The following is a 21,490-nucleotide window of genomic DNA, read 5'->3' on the forward strand; positions in this document are numbered from 1 at the left end:
TTTTTTTTTGTTTGTTTTTTTAACAACCAAGTCGCCAGACAGTGAACCTATGTTTGATCAATTTTGCCTTCTCAAATCATCACAACTTGACTAAAATAAAATCTACAGATATAAAACAGTTCAAGCATGTTTAAACATTAAACCTAGATAAATGTGCGCTATATCCAATAGTTTGTGCAGAGAGTGCAAGCTAAAGAGCGCTCTGCAGGACATGGAGACGCCAGCGCAATCACTTGCAATTTTTTCAGTGGATACGCCGTCATTTTTGCTCATAAATGTAAGAGTAATGCATCATTCATTACTGTAAAGGGTCTACTTTTATTTGTGTGTGTCACAGTCATGAACTTCTGTTCAGAACTTCTGTTCAGTTCCTTGTTTTGTTAATTGACTTATCCCCACCTGTTTCCATTCCCCTGATTACTTTCCTTGTGTTTAAAAACCCTGTTTGTTTAGTTCCTCCTGGTCCGCTATTAATGTAATGTTTGATGTCATGTTCTAATGTAGGAGGATTTTTGTTGGATGTGCCCTTATTCTCCTGTGATCATTAAAAGAACTCGTTATATATATCTTCTTCCTTGTGCATTTGATTTCCACACCCAGCGCGTGTTACATAATAGCGGACCGAAAAAGTGAGTTTAGCGGCATTTTTCCTTTTTTTGTTTTGTTTTCCCCCCTCCCGGGATGGATTTACCAGCTGTCCAGCTCCTATACCTGAAGCAGTTAGACCGTTCGCTGGAGGACCACTTCGATCTGGCATGCCTTACCAACTACAGCCCGAAGCCATTTGTTTTGAGAATAATGGCTGGCTGATGAAGTTATTGGCTGGCTAGCTGGCTCAGCCAAAACCTAAATGGCTGCTGCAGCCGCAAAACTTTTCATAGCTGCAAATGGCTGAAGCTGCCACTTTGTGTCTACAGATGTCTATGTTCTACTGATTAACTAAATCTCAATCTTTCCAAGCATTGCATGGTTTACACTATATTTCTACAAAATGCAATAAAATCTAATAAAAAAACACCAGATTTTACTTTCACAACGTATGCAAATATTTATTTTGTAGTCTGTATGCTACTAAACAGTAGATTGTGGAGAAGTGGAGATTTCGGACCTGGAGTATGAGAGAAAGGTCATTTCACTTCAATGTACACTGAAGCATGCGTCGTGAATTAGCAATGTGGAAACGGTGGTTTGTTACTTCAGTAATATCACGTTCAGTGCTATAAATCTCTCCGTTCCAGAATATTTGGTTCATAACATCAATCTTTGATTCAGGTGTTTGTGCAACCGTGCCCTGACGATTTAACAAAAGTCTGGGTAGGCTTAAGTTAAAAAAAAAGTAAGTAGGAATTAGAAAGTATGTGAAAAGTGAGATCAAAATTCCCTTGCTTGCTTCTTTCCGCCATTTCACCTCAGTGTGAGAAAAAAAATGCATCGCTTCTTCTGCACGGAAAACGAGCAATTTTAATTGGTCGTCAATTCACTGTGAGTCTGTGTATCGTAGCAACGAGCACAAGACGGTGCTGTTATGAAACCAGTGGGAAAATAGATCTCGGGTATTGTTTATATATTTCGTGTGTGTATGTCTCTATGTGATAGAATTATTATATGATGCAAATAATTCTAGCCGGCTCAGCCAAACTTTATCAGATGGCGGCTCAATTTGTCTTAGGAAATTATTGGCTGGCGGCGGCTGAAATTCTAAATGGCGCAAATGGACCAGACCACTCGCTCTGTACTTTTTATTACACCGGCCTGAGTGACTGAGCTGATCGTCGCCATGGAGCCTGCGCGTGAGCTGGCAACATCGTCCGCTCCAGAGGCGTTTTGGTGGAGATCAGGGGCTTGGAGGGAAGCCCCGTCCACTCTCCTGTCACGAGGGTGAGCTGCATCTGGTTTCTGGATGTTATTTTGAGGAATTTATAAACATTTTCCTGACGGATTTAATTGATTGGTTCGGTAAGGTATTACCCAAGTCCACTGTGTCTCCGCTGGTTCCGCCCAGCTCTGAATCTCCCATGTCTCTGGTGCCCAAATCCAAATCTCCAGCCCAAATCCATTTGTTTTCACTCCCAGCCTCCCTCTCCCACCTCCTCTCAAACCGCCGCAGTCCCGCAGCTCACCCTCAGTCAGCACCATCTAGTCTTGATGATTTGCCGCGGGACTTCCAGTCTCCAGCTCTGCCTTGGTCTGAGGATTCCCTGTCTCCGCCTCCAACCTCAAAGCCCTGGACTCCACCTCGGTCCTTCGACCCATCGACTCCGCCTTAGCACCTAGCTCCCTCGTCTCCACCATGGCCCATCATCCCACCAGGCTCCCTCGTCCCTCTGGCTCCGCCTTGGTCAGTCGTCGACCATCCGCCGCCTCGGGAATCCACTCTTATGGCTTCGCCTCTGTCACTCCATCCCTCCGGCTCTGTCAGGCTCCTCCTTCCCTCAGGCTCCACCTCCATCCTCAGTCGCTCCGACTCCGCACCGGGCTTCCGGAGCCCCGCCTCCACCTCGGTCGCCGGTGCCTTCAGCGCTGCCTTGGAGTTCCGGACCCTCAGTGTCACCCTGGCTCTCCGTCTGCTCAGCTCCAACCTGGGCTCCTCATCCACCGGCACAGTGTCCGTCAGTCGGCCCCCTGGTGTTGTCGGCTCCTCCTCCACCATGGCTCCTCCTGCTGCCGACTCTTGCTGGTCTCTGGATGACCATCTGGCTTCTCTTGCTCCGGGCTTCTCCCTCCATCCACTCCACCCTGGTACCATGCTCCATGCTCCCTCTCCATTGCCTGCCCCTTGCCTGCCCCACTCTCGCCTCCAGAACCCCCACCCTCCCTCCGCTGGAGTATCTCTTTTGGTGCGAGGATGCACCGTTCCAGGAGGGGGCGAACTGTCACAGTCGTGAACTTCTGTTCCTTTGTGTTTCCCTATTTTGGTCATGTTTCGTTCCTCGTTTTGTTAATTGATTAATCCCCACCTGTTTCAATTCCACTGATTACTTTCCTTGTGTTTACAAACTCTGTTTGTTAAGTTCCTCCTGGTCCGCTATTAAAGTAATGTTTATATTCTAATGTTGGAAGATTTGTGTTGGATGTGCCCGTATTCTCCCATGATCATTAAAATAACTCATTATATATATTTTCTTCCTCGTGCGTTTGATTTACACACCCAGCACGTGTTACAGTGTGCACTCACAATATCAACAAAATGTTGTGCTTTTATAAAATAAAGAAAATAATCATGATGTGCTTTCTGCCGTCTCTCTTGAACAGGAGCACTTCACAAAAATGAACCAAAACCCAGTGAATGCATGCCTCACAGACATGACAAATATATCTATAAAAAGCTTTAAATTACTACTTAATTAAATAAAACATATCAACAACAAAAACTCTTTCATTATAATCATATTCTGTAAAGATGCACTTCTCTCTAAAGGGGGGTCTAATGAAGAGGTGGCAAGTCAGGATTGGTAACTTCATCCTTGCGACACCAACTCAGAAAACACTATTTATTAGTAAATAATTCAAATATCTCCTCCCTATTTCCCCCTGACTAATTTATGGTAATTACTTTTGCTAATGCTTTGCGGCAAGCTTAACCCTATTGCATGCATTTGAATGCAGAACTCTTCAGCTGCGCCGCTGACGGCACAAACACGCTGACTGCTGCAGTAGCACGCTTTTGTGTTGTTTCCACCAGCGCGGCAATTCTTTCATCACTAATTGCTGGATGTCTAAAATATAAAAATAAAGAGAAGCCTAAAACATGCCCAAGACCCGGACCTGCGACCGCGTCTGGCCTATGACATGAAAGTTGGCCCGAAGCCCGGCCAGAGGGGCGTAAAAAAAATTGGGGTGAAATGCAGAGCCCTAGACCAGCATAAAAGTAAAACTTTTCAAACTTTTCAAACTTTTGTCATTCTAACAACAAATATCTTTACTCATTCCTATACTCAGAGTCTTATACTATCTATCAGCTATGACTATTTTAGTCTTTTAAAAGATAAAATGGGTGGAAAAACAGGATGCACTGTTTTATTTTAAATCAAAGCTAAACACACATAGAAACCATCCTTGTGGCGCTGAGGACACAGAGGAGCATACGCAGCATGGTGATATGGAGTGAGACAGAGGAGACCGTTGACAAAGGAATTATTGAATAAAGTCATATTTTTGTTTTCTTCAATTACAAAAAGTGTTCCTGTCGCTTCATATATCCCAGATTGCACGCCTATATATACACAGGATATACATATGAAAGATATTGCATTGTTTGTCTACCAGATAATACCTGAATGACAAAATGAATGCAGAGTCTTAAAATTCTGTAAAAGCTAAGGATATTCAGTGAGAATAGTAATACCACAAAAAGAGTAGAAGTCAAAGCGCTAGGATTTTAACTTCTACTGCCAGATCTGAGAGATTGTACTGTAAGTGCCAACTTGACATTGTGCAGCAAAACTGAAGTAAAGTGCAAAAGTAAATATGTGATAAACATTTGTGTGTCATATTCTTTGTGTGAATGTAATTCTACACATTTATAACTATTAATCTACAACTTCCAAAACACGGGTGTTTTTATTATTGTCTGTATGTGCAAATTGGAAGATTCAGCTTTTCACATCAGAGCAGTGAGTGTAAATTGAGTGAGTGCAACTTACAAATACGAATGTTACAATGACAAGATCTCACATTCAGATTTTCAACCTCTCAAGTTTTGCTACTGTATTACCTTCATAAGTGAGAGATAATACACCATTTTTATTTTCTAAAAAGGTAACAACAAAACAAACTAAACTGTCTGTTCTTGATTCCAGAACTAAAACTAAAAATTACTACAAATTAATTTTAGATTTTGATTCATAGTATAAAGATTGAAATCTTCACAACTTGCCTGTATTAAACATGAAACAGCATCAGAAAAAAAAGTGTAATATACTGACATGGTTAACATCAGTTAACTTTGGAAGCCTTTATTTATTTGTCAGCTAAAAACTAAAACTAAAATTCTGAAAACTGAAAAAAAAAACCTAACAAAAATTATACCAAACTAAAAAAAAATAGAAATAAAACCAAATAAAAAATTTGTTTTAAAAATGTTTTTAAAATTCAGTATCAGCATGACATTTATGACAATGCAGATAACGCTTTTGTGAATAATGTGAAATTTATAATTGTTATAATATAAAAAGCAGACATGTTAGTCCTGACTAGGATGACAGTGACTTAAAATTCATATGCATTTACTGATCTTTATATGATATTTCTGGAGATTTGAGTTATAAATTTTTTGCACCAAAAAATTTTAAGTATTTGCTCAAATTATCATTTTCCATCCTCCTTTTCACTCTGTCAAAAACACATACTACTGTGACAGGTGAAGTTCACAGCATCCTATCCACATTCTCCCCCACAACATGTTTGACCTGTTTTGTGATGGTCAAAGAAAGCCAGCACTGTAATTGATCGCAAAAACCAACGCAACCACAATGTTTGCAACAGTTTATTTCAGCATGGTAATACATCACAAGGGATAAAAACTATTATCCGTGTATATATTTCTAAACCTATTACTATAGCTTGTTGTCAGACTGCTATAATTAATTGATATTTTGAAAAAATGGCAATATGTTGAGAATAATTAAGAGAAAAAGTCCTTTGTAGAACAACTGAAAAACATTCTAATTCAATCACTCAGGCATGTCATTAAAAATTAATGCCAATAAATTGATCTTTTAGAAGGGAATGTATAGTTTTTTAAGGTGCTTAAAACAACTCACAGCTGCATAGTACTTGTAATTGACTGACAGACATGAGTTAGGAGCACATTCCCTTAAATCAAATGTTTAATCTGTTTATCATATAAAGTGATTATCTTTATACAAGGCTTGGATTAAACCCCTTGATTCATATAGATTCGTTTTACGATACCTTTATGACTTATTGGGATCTTCTAAGTTTTGGTTCCCCGTCATTTCAACAGAGGGACAGAAACTTCTTTTGGGGCATGTAATTGACACACATGAAATCACAACTGAGGAGTTTTCAAATCTCTTTCAAATTGTGTTTTAGAAGACTGGAAAACCTAAGTAAACTTGGGAGGTTAGCACTGAGGTATCATTCTGAGGCAGGATGTTTTTACAGCAAAGTAACTTCTTATATGTGTAATTATCAGAAACATTCACATTTACACCCATTTAATGTTAATATGTTGCAGTGCAATTAAAGCAAATTTAGAGCTTGGTTAAACTACACTGGCAGATGGTTAGGAAATAAGATGTGATGTTTTGCACTGAAATACCACATTCAGACTTCTTGAGTCTTCTCTCAATGGGCAAATCAGTCAGAAACAGATTGTCTCCCTAATTCTCTCCATCTCTTCTTCTGTCAGTTGATTCAGTGTACTTCTGCTCTCCTCTGACAATCTTTCAGCGCTTTGAGCCTCTTACTTTGTCCTTAACCCACCCTGTAAAATACACACCCATGCGCTCTCTCACTTATACAAAGAGAAAATCCACCAGCTTGACAGTCAATCCTTCCTTTTTCTTGCCTCCTTCTGATCCTACATGTCTCTTTGCTTTTCCACCAACCTCTCTCACAGATTCACACACACTTCCATGCTTTAGAAACGGGGGGATGTTTCCACCTAGCTGTCCTTTTTGGCAACATGGGTCACATCTGTGTCAAATCCAGATTCGTCACAAACACACGTGCACACACAGATGAACAAGTGATCGGCACAGGCCTTGCACTTTGTTCACAGGATGCTGACTTACCTCACAGCAGAAAGCAATTCGCTCTCTGCCCACTCACAGATAAACACCATGCAATTAAGAATCTAACAGTCCTGATCGCGCCAGTAACAGACCAGTGTTTTGGCAGGATTTGAAAGATGCAGGTGTGGTCTGTCGCTGCTGAATATTTGATGGCGTTTTAACACTTTTGGGCTGGTACATTGTTGATACGTGATAAGATATGAAGATGAAAGGCTTATACCAATGTGAAATCTTGTTCTTTGTGTCAGATGAATGATTTAACCGACCCTGCTGTGCCAACAGATTTAAATGAGAGCATTTCAGATGTACGGCTCTTTAGCATTCCCTTTGGCGGAGTAAACAAACATGATGATTCCTCATGCATGACGTCTGCAGATGCTCTCGGGAGCCACGGCACTTTCAGGCTCCTGAGTTTATATGGGTGTGCAAGGTGCGGACTGCTGTAAACGTGTAAAGCATAGCATAACGATAAAGGACTCGGACGCAAACACAACTGTGCTTCCATGCCTGCAGATTACAAAACAATGGTAGCAAATCTGGTGATGAATATGCACACTTCATTACAAAACAAACACATACTGTAGAATTTAAAGAGCACATTTCCATTTTTGTAGGTAAAAAAAAAAAAAAAAAAATTTTGGTCTAAATTACTGTGGCATAAATCATCCATTCACATGTCTAAATGTGGTCAAACTTCATTAGCTTCAAACTGAAAGTGCTGTCATCAGCTACCCACACTTGTCATTTGAAACATTTACCTTTCAAACTTGTTCTCATGGAATATAATGATGTGTTTGTGCAACATTCAGACATAAACAGAGAATGTTTTTAATTTATTCCGTTTGAATTTGAGTGGTGGTATAGTAAAAAAAAAAAAATTAGATACAGAACTGAAATTCTAATTTAAATTTAAGGAAGTGAACTGAAATTCTAAAATTAACTGAAATTCAAAAAAATAGGTTGTATACTGGTAAAGTGGGATGCTTTTGGAGATTTTAATTCTCTTGCACTCAAGTCAACTCTAAAGGATGGTGTTGTCTTAAAATTTAAAGAACTTTAAAAAGTATTGAAATCGGAAGTTACAGGCCTTATGAACAAACAAAAACTAACAGAGATTAATTTATTTTTTTTATTTTGGATGGAAGAACACCAGAGTGTCATTAATTGTTGAATTAATCTGAACTGTAAATTGCACTTCCTTTAATTCCAATTCAACTTCACTTGGGATGTGGACAATTTCAGTTCCAATTTATTAATAAAAAATTTAACCAATTCTTGAATTCTGAATTTTGCTGAGCCACTGACTGTCAAGCCCAGTTGTGTTTTTGTATGTTTAAGAAAAACTGTTAAGGCTGGATTATAACTTAACTAATTTCTTTGGTTATGTCTTTTCTTGCCAAGGCCACCAAGAGAGCCAGAACTGCCACTGGTGCCACCTCAAATACATATCAAAAATAGGTGCATGATGTGCCTGTCAGTATGTTAGAGCAGTAACTGTCAGTGTGTTTCAACGGATTACACTTAACCTTTACAATCACCAGTAATATTAATTCATATGAACTCTTTATTAGACATTAGGCTTTAGAGAAAAGGCCACTTATTGCTTGTTGAAGATGAAGTTAAGTCGCAGCTCAACCAACGGTTTCTATGATACATTGTGACATTCATTCTGTCTCTCCTGCTCTCTCTATCACACACACGCTCACACACACATATTGACACCAACATTAAATGAGTCAGATGACATTTGCTCTATCTGTCCCTTTCTCTCAGAGCCAGATTATGCTGCCGTGGCAACAGGGTGAGATGGGAAGAAAGAGAGAGAGAATGCATCTGATATTTCAGGAAGTTAATGTTGGTTTTTCATCTTCTCCTTGTCTCTTACCTTTGAAGTTCATCAGTATGGAAATGGAACACAGTGAATTTTGATCTTTTCACTTGGCATAAAACCGAATATGATTACAGGATTCTTTCCCATTGAGATTATTGTTTGTGCTCCTGACTCGCATTGATATATGATGTTGCCATCTTATTCCATATTGCTCTACCGAAGGTCTCTTAGGAGGCTATGAAATCAAGAATGCAGCGAATGTGTACAAGTGTACAATAAGACAGATGCTGCTTATACTCTGCTAAAAAAAGATGCAATTTATTCACAATAGTCATATAGTCATTCACAAAACATTTGTACATAGTATATTATTAATATATTCTAATATTATTCACTTATCACCAGTAATCCAGTTAACCAGCCACAAAATTTGACAAAATAGCACTGCAGATTGTCTATTTACATTAAATCATTCTTTCAGACCAAACATGGTGCCTTTGCGTAAATTAGGCTTTTGATACATTGCGCCCACAAATTGTCTGTTGTAATTAACGCCAAGCTATTACTGCCCGAGTGATGTTTGTGTACATTTTTTATTGATCACAGAAGCAGTTATTCATAAAATGATGATCAAATGATGCAGATGAGTATTATAACCTGGCATATATCCAAATATTGCCTTACAAATTGTAATCAGCACCGATTTTGTGGGCGTTTATGCAGTTACCCGATTTGCATAGTTCTTCTAGCGAATCATGCACTAAAACAATGCAGAGTGAATAACACCCCCCTCTCCCAAGAGAAAGTTAAAAATACTTTCATTTTATCATTCAGGCCTTCATAAGCGTTCTCTAGTGAAGTAATTGATTTGAGTACCAACAGATACAATGTGCATGGACAAATTCCTCTAAATAACTTTTGACCTGTGAGAACTTGAATCTCTCTCTGCTGTACTCACAGACTGAGAAGCGCGGGAAACCCTGCGGGGGTCTCGTCTCAATTAGTCAAAGCCAAGCTCATCACCTCGTGCGCAGAGTTTTAAAGCAACTTCACTGCTAAAACTGCTGTTTCAGATGGAATCGGGCCTGTAGCCTTCTTCCTGATTTCTTAGTATACACAGAGTATTCTTAGAGGTTCAGGAGCAAACGCGTGGGACACCTGTAAGCAAACACGGAATCTCATTAAATAAGTGAAAGCTTGTTGAAATCCAGTTATCGAGCTCACTGAGGTCTAATTAAGCTTAACTAAACCAGCAGAATTCCAGGTAGAATTGAAGATGACTTATTAAAGCCTGGATAGAGTTCCACAGATAGCTCTCAAGATATTTACAGCTAAAATGTTTATCAGGCCACCAGCGATGTGTCATTATGGTAATGGGCCATATGCTAAGAGGAAAAACCAAATAAGCGAAAAGACTTGGTATTTATGGAAGCACAAACATTTAATGTGAGATTAGCATGGCCTCGTTTCATAGCTCAGTGAGTCGGGACTAAGGTTTTGAACACATGCATAATGCATGTGTGTATGTGTGGGTTAGTGTGTTGCCTTCCAAAAAAAGTGTCCACTATTCATAACAGATCAGAGGATGATCGCAGAAACTATTAACATACAAATTTTCACAATTTTTTTCTTACAAGTTTACAAAAAAGTAAATGCTTTTTTTTAGACTCATTTTATTTTATTTATTTATTTTTTGAGGTCTACAAATGATATTTTTTGGATGTCAGGATCATTAATATTATAGGGGTTTAGTGACCATTTTCACTATCTATTTGGCCCTAAAAATGAAATACTTGATATTTTACGACTGTGGCTTTAAGGAACACCCTTCACCTGAGAAATGTGTAACAGCACTGAGTGGTGCTGTGCTCCAGCAGCAGGTTTGCTGTTGTCAAATATAGTTTCTGACTGCCCCATCCATCAATAACAGCCTCTGTGAAAAGCTGTATAACACTGTTAAGTGAACCTTTCACTAAAATCTACCAGAAATGTGCCACGCAAACTGTTAAGATCAAACTGAAATGATCAGGGATCTTGTTAAAAAAACACCAAGCTGCTCATTTCTAAGGTCTGGTTCCTTTAGAAGGATCTGCAGAGTAGTAGGTGCTACACAGACAGGAACAGATGGTTTTGGAAACCTTTCTATCATTTTGCTCTCATATTGTTAGTCTTCTTATTACACTTTAATATCATCATGACTAGACATAGAAGACTGCAAATAAATGGCAAATAAAAATGAGGGATTACATGATCATTTTAATTAAAAATGTAAATGTAAACAAGTTGATGACTCCAAAATGGATGAATTAATATAGATATAACAAAATTTTAAATGTAGTAAAATATAACTAAAAATAAATTATTATATTGACAACTAAATGAACCTATTTAAAACTACTAACTAAAACATTTTAAAATGTAGTTTTATAAAAAATAATAATAAAGTAAAAATAGTATTAAGTTACTGAACGGATCATTTATTCCTTTTATTCCTATTCCTTTTAGCACTCTTAGTCATCCTCATGGCCATCCTTATGGGCATTTGTTTATAAAATATGTTACAAATGTTAAACAAAATGCTTTTAAATATATAAATAAATAACATTTATGCACTGGGCTGAAGAGAACATTTCAAGCTCCTAAGCTTACAGTATGATTTCAAAGCGCATCCATCTGTTTTATCTCAGAATATCCAGGGAAATCTGATGACCCCTTTAAAAAGCCCCTGGATATAAAGCTCTGTAGACAGGATCAGATTCAAGACCCTTTTAATCAAACACATACGGTGGCATAAAGGTGATTTATCGTTGGCCCCTCTCCTCCCATTCATCGCGTTTAATCACACAGCCTTACAGCCAAGTATGCAATCAATACTCATCACCTGACAGCGTATACACACACAATGCAGAGGATTACATACAGCGAGAGGAAAATGAGAGCTCACAAAGCTTCGGGAGAGACAGAAAAGAGTAAGCAGGAGGACAAGATGGGTGCTGTGCCACTGGTTAACTGAGTAATTAAGTGACAGGCAGGAATCAGAGAGTGTAAATCACATCCAGGAGGGAGAATGCGAATGAAAGCGGATAGAGATGAACGTGTGATAGAAAGAGTGAAGAGCAAGTTAGTGTGGAGAGATAGAGAGAGCAGGAGGGTGGAAGAGTGGGTGGAGATGGAGGAGTCTATATATAACTGCAGGGTTATGGAATAAAAGTGAGAGATTATACTGTTGTGTTTGATTACTTAACTCGGACAGCCATGGTAACCAACTAAACTGCACATGAAAAGCACTTTAAATGAGCACACACATACATGAAACTGTTCCCAACGTTCTAACCAACACACAAGAGGGCTCTTCCGAAGCCTGAGCCAACATAACACTATCAAAGGAGTAAGAGCAGCATCGTGCAAACATCTCTTTGTTTGCCACGCGTCCAAACCGGCAACAAAAATAACACAGACCTCATAGTGCAGAAAAATCTATCAGCCTTTATCCATCTCAAAAAGCCAAGAACGAACCTTCTTTCCCCAGCAGACCGTTTCAACTCTCGCTCTCCCTCACCGGAGAATATTTATATAAGTATATACAGCCGATTCAACTTACAGGAAGTGTTTGTGTGTGGCGCACTCTAGATGTGTTACGGTGTGTGATTGTGTGTTTACTCATCCTGTGTAAATCAGCTGGAAGCGAATAAAAGCAGGGTAGTGATGCTCTGTGGGAACAGCAGGGAAGGGTCACAGAAAGGATCTGATGCTTCTTTGTTTGTTAGTCTCTGGTGAGAGACGATAAACAATAAACAACCAGTGTCTGAGCGAACTCCACGCTTCAGGCCCCAGCTGAGGACCGCTATCCTGAGACGCTCGCAGACCCAGGTAGAAGATACTGAGAAGAAAACCGAGAATAAAATACATCCAAATGCAGGTAGTGAATGCTTCCAGGAAACATTATTGAGAGACTGAACGAGGCAATAAAATCTGAAGAACATCGAGTTGGCTCTGTTTCTGTGTTATACCTCCATCCTACGGGAACTCAAACACACAGACTCAAGAATGCCAATATAACATTAAACATATCAAATCTATACAGTGTATACAGCAGCGCTGTTGACTTAAAAGGATATAATGAAAGTTTGTTCATAATTCACTCACCATGAGTAACTATATGACTTATTTATTTGAGAAATATTTCATTCCATCAAAGTCCGTGTTGATTTGCTGCCAGTGTTCTTTAACAGATAGTGTTCTACAAAAGAAAAAGAGTCATACAGGTTTAGAACAACATGAGGGTGAGAAAATGATGACAGAATTTCCATTTTTTCCGATCACTTAAAGCGTTTCACTCACCCTCGAAGCATCCTAGGTGTATATGACTTTCTTCTTTCAGACAAACCATATCAGAGTTATATTAAAAATTGTCCTGGCTATTCCAAGCTCCATCATTGCAGTCAGTGGGTGTTTCTGTTCAACTGTCCAAAAGTCGTCAAATAAAGTTTACACATCCATAACAAAACTTGCCCCTCAAGGCTCCGGTGGGTGAATAAAGGCCTCCTGTAGCGAATCCAAGCGTTTTCATAAGAAAAATATCCATATTTCAAATGTAATAAACAGTTTTCTCTCACTTCCAGTATCTGTCATATGCTTAACTTAGTCAGGGATCGCTCATTTTCCCACTGACATGGTTGATGGCAGTCTGTATATTTACTTTATTACATTTTCAGTCGAACTGGAAGCGTAAATGTAAGCTACTCGCTGCCAGCCATTTTGCAGCGAAAAATTTTAAATTGTGACATCACATTTCTTTCACTGACATGTTGTAGTCAGCTCGGCAGCATTCAAATAAAAAAGCCAAAAATAAAAGCTTTCTGGTTTTAGTTTTGAAAATTCATAAGAAAGAAAGAAAGAAAGAAAGAAAAATATATTAACATTGTATTTTTAAATGTATATTAATACTTGTATTTCTATCATGACAACTCTCTGAAGATTTAAGGTAATGGATATGACAATGTTAATGTATTTGGTCTTGGCGGAACAGATCTGCTACGCTACTGCTGCTGCTGCTGCTGAATTGCTGCTACTGTTGGTTATTGCTGTAGTTGTAGATTAATGCTGCTGCTGCTGCTCCTGCTTCTGCAAGTGAGTACAGGAACTTGTCACTGCCAATGCATACAGCGATTCGGTGCTGTGGGTATTTAAGACATACTGCTGCTGTACAAATAGCATGTAAAATAACCTGTAGCTGATCTATACAGGGGGAGCTGCGGAGGTGGAGGGTTTCAGAGGGACTCTAAAAGCTAGCTGCAAAATGATCAAGTGAATGTGAGCTAACCATTTAAATGTAAAGCAGCAAGCTCATTGTTAAATGTTTATGCAACATGAACCAGTCAGTCATTTAACATTGTGAATATCATCAGTTACGTTAACAACCCATCAGCCTGTGCCAATTAGGGTTCATGAAAGAACTAGGCATTTTAATTTAATACTCATTTTAATTTTAAAATATAAAAGCATTATCACACTTGATTTATTATTTTGTTATTTTTAAAATAACCTAATTACATAAAGCACAATTATTTTATTTTTACTATTATTAATTTTAGTTTTCAGAGTTATATTTAATGTGTGCAGTGTGAGCGCCAAACCAAAGCTCTTGGTGCTCTCATTAGAAACCAACCGAAAAACTTATGTGCACCCTTGCCTATTATGCTTTTTTGATTTTCCTTCAGTGTGTAAAAACTGTAGCTGTTTGTGCAATGTAAATGATCTGCAAAGTTACAAAGCACAAAGTCCATGCCAAAGCGAGTTAATCTTTCAAGCAGAAAACACTTTCTCTCCAAAAGAAACTTGTTTGTAGTTGTGCCATTATTTCTGTGACTTAGCAATGTCACCATGTTATACATTTGCATAATTCCCGCCTGCTGGCTGCTTTGGCCTGCCCTCAAAGAACAGTTGGGTAAGTGATTTCTCTATATTGAGGAGACCTAGTCCCAATGAGACACACTCTAAGCCAGTGGTTCCCAATCCTGGTTCTGAGAATCCCCAACACTGCACATTTTTGGTGTCTCTCTTATCTAACACCAGGGCCGTCGCTAGTGGGGTGAAAGGTGGTGACGATTATAGGAGCCCACGACTGAGGGAGGGGGGCCCCCAGCGATCTCTCACCGTCTGAGCTGGTGAGAAAAGACGATCAGGACAGTTGAAAGGCCACTGCTGCATATCACCACAAATCCTTATCATTTTCCCGTGTTTTTAAGCCTTACCACTTGCCAGTTTAAACATTTAAAGAGTTTAAAGCATTCAAACACAAGATGCGGAAGAGCTCAACTGAATAGCTGGTTAATCGCGTGCTGTGTTTGGTTCCCACGGAGAGAGCCACATCTCATGTGTATTATATATTGGATGCATTCATTGTCTCTTAATATGACTGCACCTAATTTAGCTACTAGCTGATGTAATGTTAATCCAAGAAAATGAAAGAAAGAAAGTCACACACTGCTCTTGAATGAATTACTTTGTAATTTTAACAAGAATTAATGCACAGTCAAACCAACAATTATTTAGACACCAGATATAATTTTTTTTACTATTTTTTACTAGTAGGTGCAGGACACTATAATTCATTTATTATGTATAGCAAAATAAAGCGAACTGTGACATATTATACGACAAAATGCATCATACAGAGCACTAGTGAAATTGCTAAAAAAAACAAAACAAAAAAAACCACCCAACAAAGACAAATTTCTTCAGACACTTTGACCTCACCATGTTTTGCTTACATGTTTTTCATTAAGCATTGCTTGGTAACTGGTCAGCAAAATATTGATAGTTGTGTAAATATTGTCATACTAACAGCTGTCTGAAGTTTTGGTTGATTGTAATCCATTACATTCTATCAAAGTCGTCTGACATTATCAAGATGAATTTGTTCTGACAGTTTAACTCTGAGTTCTTGTCATATTTTATTACAATTTTCTAAACTATAGCAAATAAACTGTGATAATGTGAGAAATGTTGAAGGTGTCTGAATAAATTTTGGTTTGATTATATATTTCATTTTTATAGTGAAGGCTATGAAGTGCTATTTTACATTTAATTATTTGGTGTCTGTACCTGGACACCTACAAACTTGAAAAAACTTGTGTAAATAGCACAAATAAATAAATACAACAAACATTCAAAAACAAACTATTTCAAACAGGGCCCACTGGTACAACCTGCACCAGGCCCCGCAAACCCCAGCTACGGCCCTGTATAACACACATACTGTATGAGGTCTTGGAGTCTTCAGTAAAGAGCTGATGAGTTGAATCAGGGAGACATCTAAAATGTGCAGTGTTGGGGGTTCTCCAGGACCAGGATTGGGAACAACTGCTCTAAGCAATTCCCTGATCTCAAAAGACTGGGACAACTGACCAATTAGAGCAGACTTATTTTTTTTTAAGTAACAGGAACTAAAACAAAGCGTTTCAGACAAAGGGTAAAGAGAGATGCTGAGGCAATGTACAGCATTAAAAAAATAATGTTTTTTAAACTTTAAATCCTTTAAATGTATTCAAGCAGACCCCAAAAATAAAATTAAGAACTTGTAAATGAGAATAATGTTGTCACTTAAAATACATTTTATTTTTACATAAAGGTTTGCACATTCCATTTAATCAATAAAATAATGAATGGGTTATTTAATTCTGGGCAGTTTGATAATATTTGGAACTATTACCATGTAAAAAAGCTTCTTTTAAACATGCGTGTGTCAAGCCTATTTGAACATGTGACAGTTTGCACAAGTATTCTCATTAAATCATGTGTAGTGTGCACAAAATGTGAACAGTTCAATACAAGAAAAGTATGTACACTTTATTTCAGAGTGTTTACTGTACCACATAAGTACATTCTTAAAAATAAATCGTTTTTAGCAAGGGGGTGCTGACAGATTTGTGTATCATCTGCAGAGTTTCTCCTCATCACTGTCACCTAAAGCTGCTCTCTGGGGGTTGTAGGGCAATATATCTGTAAAAATACTTTGGAAAAATATTTCTTGTGAATAGTGCCATTCTAATACTCTACCATCTACCATCTATCTACAAAACAGCCATATAGTCCACGTTCTTAATGAGAAGGTCCTCTGCAGAATATAAAATCTTTCAAAAAAAAAAAAAATAATGAAGAGTGTACTGTGTATACCGCACCACATGACAAGTACCAATGAATATTTTAAGGTAATTAACATACTTATCAAGGACTGATCAACTGCATTCATGTACCCCACCACCATCACTTACTGCTGAACTCTGCATTCAGAGGGCAGTCACATGGATGATGACAATCAGCAGATGTCATCAAAACTACAGTACAGCATGTAGCTGCATTGTTGGGGTGCAGTTTGACTTAGGGTACGGCTTTAAACTTAAAGCTTGAGCTATTATATCAAACAGCAGCCATATCAACCAAGGCTCATTAGAAAAACAAGCTTGAGGCAACAATTTTCAAAAAAGTGATGGATATGACAATGTCGATCTTGGCAGAACAGATCTGCTACGCTTCTGCTGCTGAATTGCTGCTGTAGTTGGTTATTGCTGTAGTTGTAGATTATTGCTGCTGCATGAGTATTTTAGACATACTGCTAATGCACAAATAGCCTATAATACAACCCGTAGCAGACCTATACAGGTGGAGCTGGGGAAGATGTAGGGTTTCAGAGAAACTCTGAAAAGCGTGCTGCAGGAATCTCTAGTGAATGCTAGCCAGCTATATAAATGCAAAACGGTAAGCTCATTGGCTGCATATGCAACATGAACAAATCAGCTTGTGCCAAGTCTTTTAACTTTCTGAATATCATCAGTTACGTTAACAACCCATCAGCCTGGGCGATCTAGAGTTTCATGACTAAACTATATATTGAGTGCTGCTAAAAGGATAATGCTCTATCATGTTAAAATAAATATATTGTACCACAATACACTAAACTCTACCCTAAAACTACCTGATAGCATTAACAAAAACGAAAGTGCGATAAAAATGCATTTGCTGAAGAAACCACACCATTTTAGCTTCTATAAGTTTTTGAGGTATTTATCAGGATTCTGCGTCACAATGGCAGTGCTGTATCAGGTGAGCTACCAAGCAAGTTTAGTAAAAGAAATTACGTATTTTTCGGACTGTAAGTCGTACCTGAGTATCAGTCCAAAAATAGGTCATGATGAGGGAAAAACATATATAAGTCGCACTGGACTATAAGTCGCATTTATTTAGAACCAAGAACCAAGGAAAACATTACCTTTTACAGCCGCGCACAGAGGGTGCTCTATGCTGCTCGGTGTAGACTACAGGAGCACTGAGCAGCATAGAGCGCCTTCTTGCGGCTGTAGATGGTAATGTTTTCTCTTGGTTAATTTCTCTCGGTTCATGTCAAATTAATTTTGATAAATAAGTTGCACCTGACTATAAGTCGCAGGACCGGCCAAACTATGAAAAAAAGTGCAACTTATAGTCCAGAAAATACGGTAGTAAACAAATCATGCACATAAAAGTTAAAAGTGAAGTGACATTCAGCCAAGTATGGTGACCCATACTCAGAATTTGTGCTCTGCATTTAACCCATCCGAAATGCACACACACAGAGCAGTGAACACACACACACACACTGTGAGCACACACCCGGAGCAGTGGGCAGCCATTTATGCTGCGGCGCCCGGGGAGCAGTTGGGGGTTCGAAGCCTTGCTCAAGGGCACCTAAGTCGTGGTATTGAAGGTGGAGAGAGAACTGTACATGCACTCCCCCCACCCACAATTCCTGCCGGCCCGGGACTCGAACTCACAACCTTTCGATTGGGAGTCCGACTCTCTAACCATTAGGCCACGACTTCCCACTGAAGTGTCATAATATTGTGCAAGGAACAGATTTATTAATTAATAATCTGCCTCTTTAATCATGATTAATTGTTAATTGATAAATTCTTAGGGCTACTAGTGATTGTGACGAGTGGGGCGGGGCCGAGGGACATGGGAGCGAGGCCGGGGGAGTGATTGGAGATGAACTACACCTGTTCGTCCCACCGGTCTCGAGGCCCATGGAGGAGATGGAAGGATATAAAACTGGAGCGACGACAGTGAAGGACGAGAGAGGACCAGGCCTGGGCTTTTAGTTGTGTTTTGGGTTTTATTTGCGCGCACCAGTCGTCCGTGAGGGGCTGGTGCGCTGGTTTTGTGTTTATTTTGCTATTGTTTATTTTGTTTTGTGTTCCAACATGAAATGATTAACTGTTAAACTCTCTCCACCAGCTCAGTGGCTTTCTGTTCTTGATCTACATCACTTTCATTTAAAGAAAAAACACATCTCTAAATTACACCATTTATCTCTGACCAAATGAGTTCACTCATGATGATAAAAAGTCACATGACCAAGTGTAATGAAGCCTGCAGGTGAAGTGGCCATTTTAATCTCTGGGAAGGAGAGAGAGGGGCGAAGCAATGATGTGCCAGATTAGACTCATTATGAGGAGGAATGTGTTGATGGGCTGCAGAAATGAAGGAATGGAGGGATGAGGATGCAAGAGCCAAAGAAAAAAAGGGGAGTCTTAAGTTTTTTTGTATGCAATTTTGAGATGCATTCAGTCTATATGTTTCACACAATTTGTCAAGTTTTTAGAAGTGTACTTTTTTTTGTATTCATGTTGGTTTCGCATGGCTTTGAAAAACCAATAATTATTCCATATTTTCTTTACACTTTGAGAGCACACACGCATCATAATCACTATTTTCAAAACCCTTTTCTATTTAATATTTTCTATTAAATATTTTTATTTAAAATACTTTTCACATTTTTTTTCTAATTATCATGAATGGCTATTTTTCTAACAAATAATAATAAAAATATGACAAACCTTTTAATAAGTATTACTTTTCAAGAATTTCTTTCTTTCTGCATATCAGGACATAAAATAATTATTAATAACTGTATTCAAGTTGTATGTAATATAAAATGCATAAAAAAAGATAAAAATAATTTTGCAAAAAATGTCACATCACTGACTCTGTCTACTTGTTATATTTAAATAATTTTTTTGTACTATTCATAAAAATTAACAGATAAAAATTACTGCTAGTTTGTCCGTTGGAAGATCTGGATTGCAATTGCAATTGTACATTAATTTCGAAAACTTCATTCTAAACAACATTTTCTATCCATGTATAATTCACTGTGTACTTTCACATCAGCGCTATTGTTCATGAGCTTATTGGACTGTTTCAGAGCCGGTGGCTATTCAATGGGCATAAATATCCAGTGACTAGATTGCAAACGGATGGGCTGTTTTTCCTCTCAGATCTGCTGTTAACAAGAAGGTTTTCTCACAATGTGGACCAAGTTAGCAATCCATCCTATTATATTCATTTAAATCTGACATGGACACAAAGTACACTGAATCATAATAGGGATGGATGGAGGCAGCAATGAGTAAATTGAGATAATGAGAGCCAAAGAGACGTCTAGAGTGAAGGCCTTCATTTTGTCTTTTAGGCAAATGGCTGCAGGGACACTAATGGTTGATCAAATCCAAATATGCCAGATAAAAAAGATCTGTCCTACTTTTTCGCTAATGGATGAAAGAGAAAGAAAGAAAGAAAGAGGGAGATGTCCTGACTCATGCCATATATGGTAAAGGACTCGCTGTATAACTGATGTCCAGCAGAATGTTTCCCGTACAATAAAGCCTCTCTCAACACGAAACTGCTAAAAGCTCTCCAAATCAATTCTACCTGCAGATACTGAGGTGTTATTACTGAAGCGTGTTCGTGTTAAAGTGTGTGTATTCACAGAAATGTATGTGAACTTGTTGGACTTATCTGACTTCATCTGCATAAATTGGACATACAATTTGTAACTGAAAGTAACATCAGTCTACAGTACTTGAATGAATTACACAACCAATGATAGGTTTTCATGTCTAAATTGAACACACCATGAAAACTATCACACTAAGAAGTGGCCTTCAACAAAGACATAAGACTAGCCATCAGCAGGTCCATTCCTTTTACAAAAAATATATTTCTGTTCAGACTATTTCAATAAATGGTGTAAATGTCTCTGTTCAGTGCATCAGGTTGAGGTCAGGACTCTGACTGGGGAGCTCCAGAAGACCCATATTATTCTGTTAAGACCATTCTGGTGTTGATTTACTCCTGTGCTTGTCCTGATACATCAGCTTCTGCAGAGCTTCCACTTGTGGAATTCCTGCTTGGGAATTCCAAACATTGCAGCTGAGAGAGTGTTGTGCTTCTTACTTACTGTAGCATTTTCATTTTCTCCAAAAAACAAAAAACAAACAAACAAACAAACAAAAAAACTTTGATTTTATCCATCCCCAGAAACATTAGTAATAGCAATGTTTTATTTTTGGGCAGTGGTGGCTTCCTTTGTAAAGTCTTCCAGTGAAAACCACTCTTTTCTTAGTGCTGAACACAATATAGACACGCCAACAGAGAAGTTCAGGGTTCTTCTTATCACCATTGAGCTTCCTGCACTGTACTCTTGCAGTCATCTTCACAGGGCTCCCACTCCTAGAGAGAGCAGCAACTTTCTCTATTTATAGACATCTTATCTTACTGTGGAGTGGCAAAAATGTGTGTGTTTTTATAGGACAGGGAAGCTCTAATCAATCTTGTATAAATTGGACTTCTCACTTCAGTTATAGATTCATAACATTTGCAGCCTTCATTGGGAAGAGTTCAATAAAGACAAAAAATATTTGTTATTCGTTTAAAGGAGCAACACTAAAAGGTTTCACACAAGAAAATAAATTGGGTTTTCCTGAAGAGTCATCTGAATTGTGTACACTCCCTCGATGATGCGAAGAGTGAAAATTACACAATGGAACATTTTTTTTTCAGTTTTTGTAAGGCTGAAGAA

At 38.4% G+C, this 21,490-nt stretch overlaps 2 protein-coding genes across 6 annotated transcripts in view; one reads left to right on the top strand and one right to left on the bottom strand.

Moving 5' to 3' along the window:
* The window catches only part of pafah1b3 (platelet-activating factor acetylhydrolase, isoform Ib, gamma subunit), a 140,099-nt gene extending 127,259 nt beyond the window's left edge, over nt 1-12,840 (top strand). Inside the window, exon 7 of the transcript XR_009437681.1 lies at nt 12,826-12,840. The gene's annotated coding sequence lies outside the window, so the exon portion shown is untranslated. The remainder of the gene's footprint in view (nt 1-12,825) is intronic.
* grik5 (glutamate receptor, ionotropic, kainate 5) overlaps nt 1-21,490 on the bottom strand; it is a 68,003-nt gene that overhangs the window by 20,706 nt on the left and 25,807 nt on the right. The window lies entirely within an intron of this gene.

The sequence above is a fragment of the Carassius carassius genome, chromosome 15 (genome assembly GCF_963082965.1).
Source record: "Carassius carassius chromosome 15, fCarCar2.1, whole genome shotgun sequence".
NCBI classification, from domain to species: domain Eukaryota; kingdom Metazoa; phylum Chordata; class Actinopteri; order Cypriniformes; family Cyprinidae; genus Carassius; species Carassius carassius.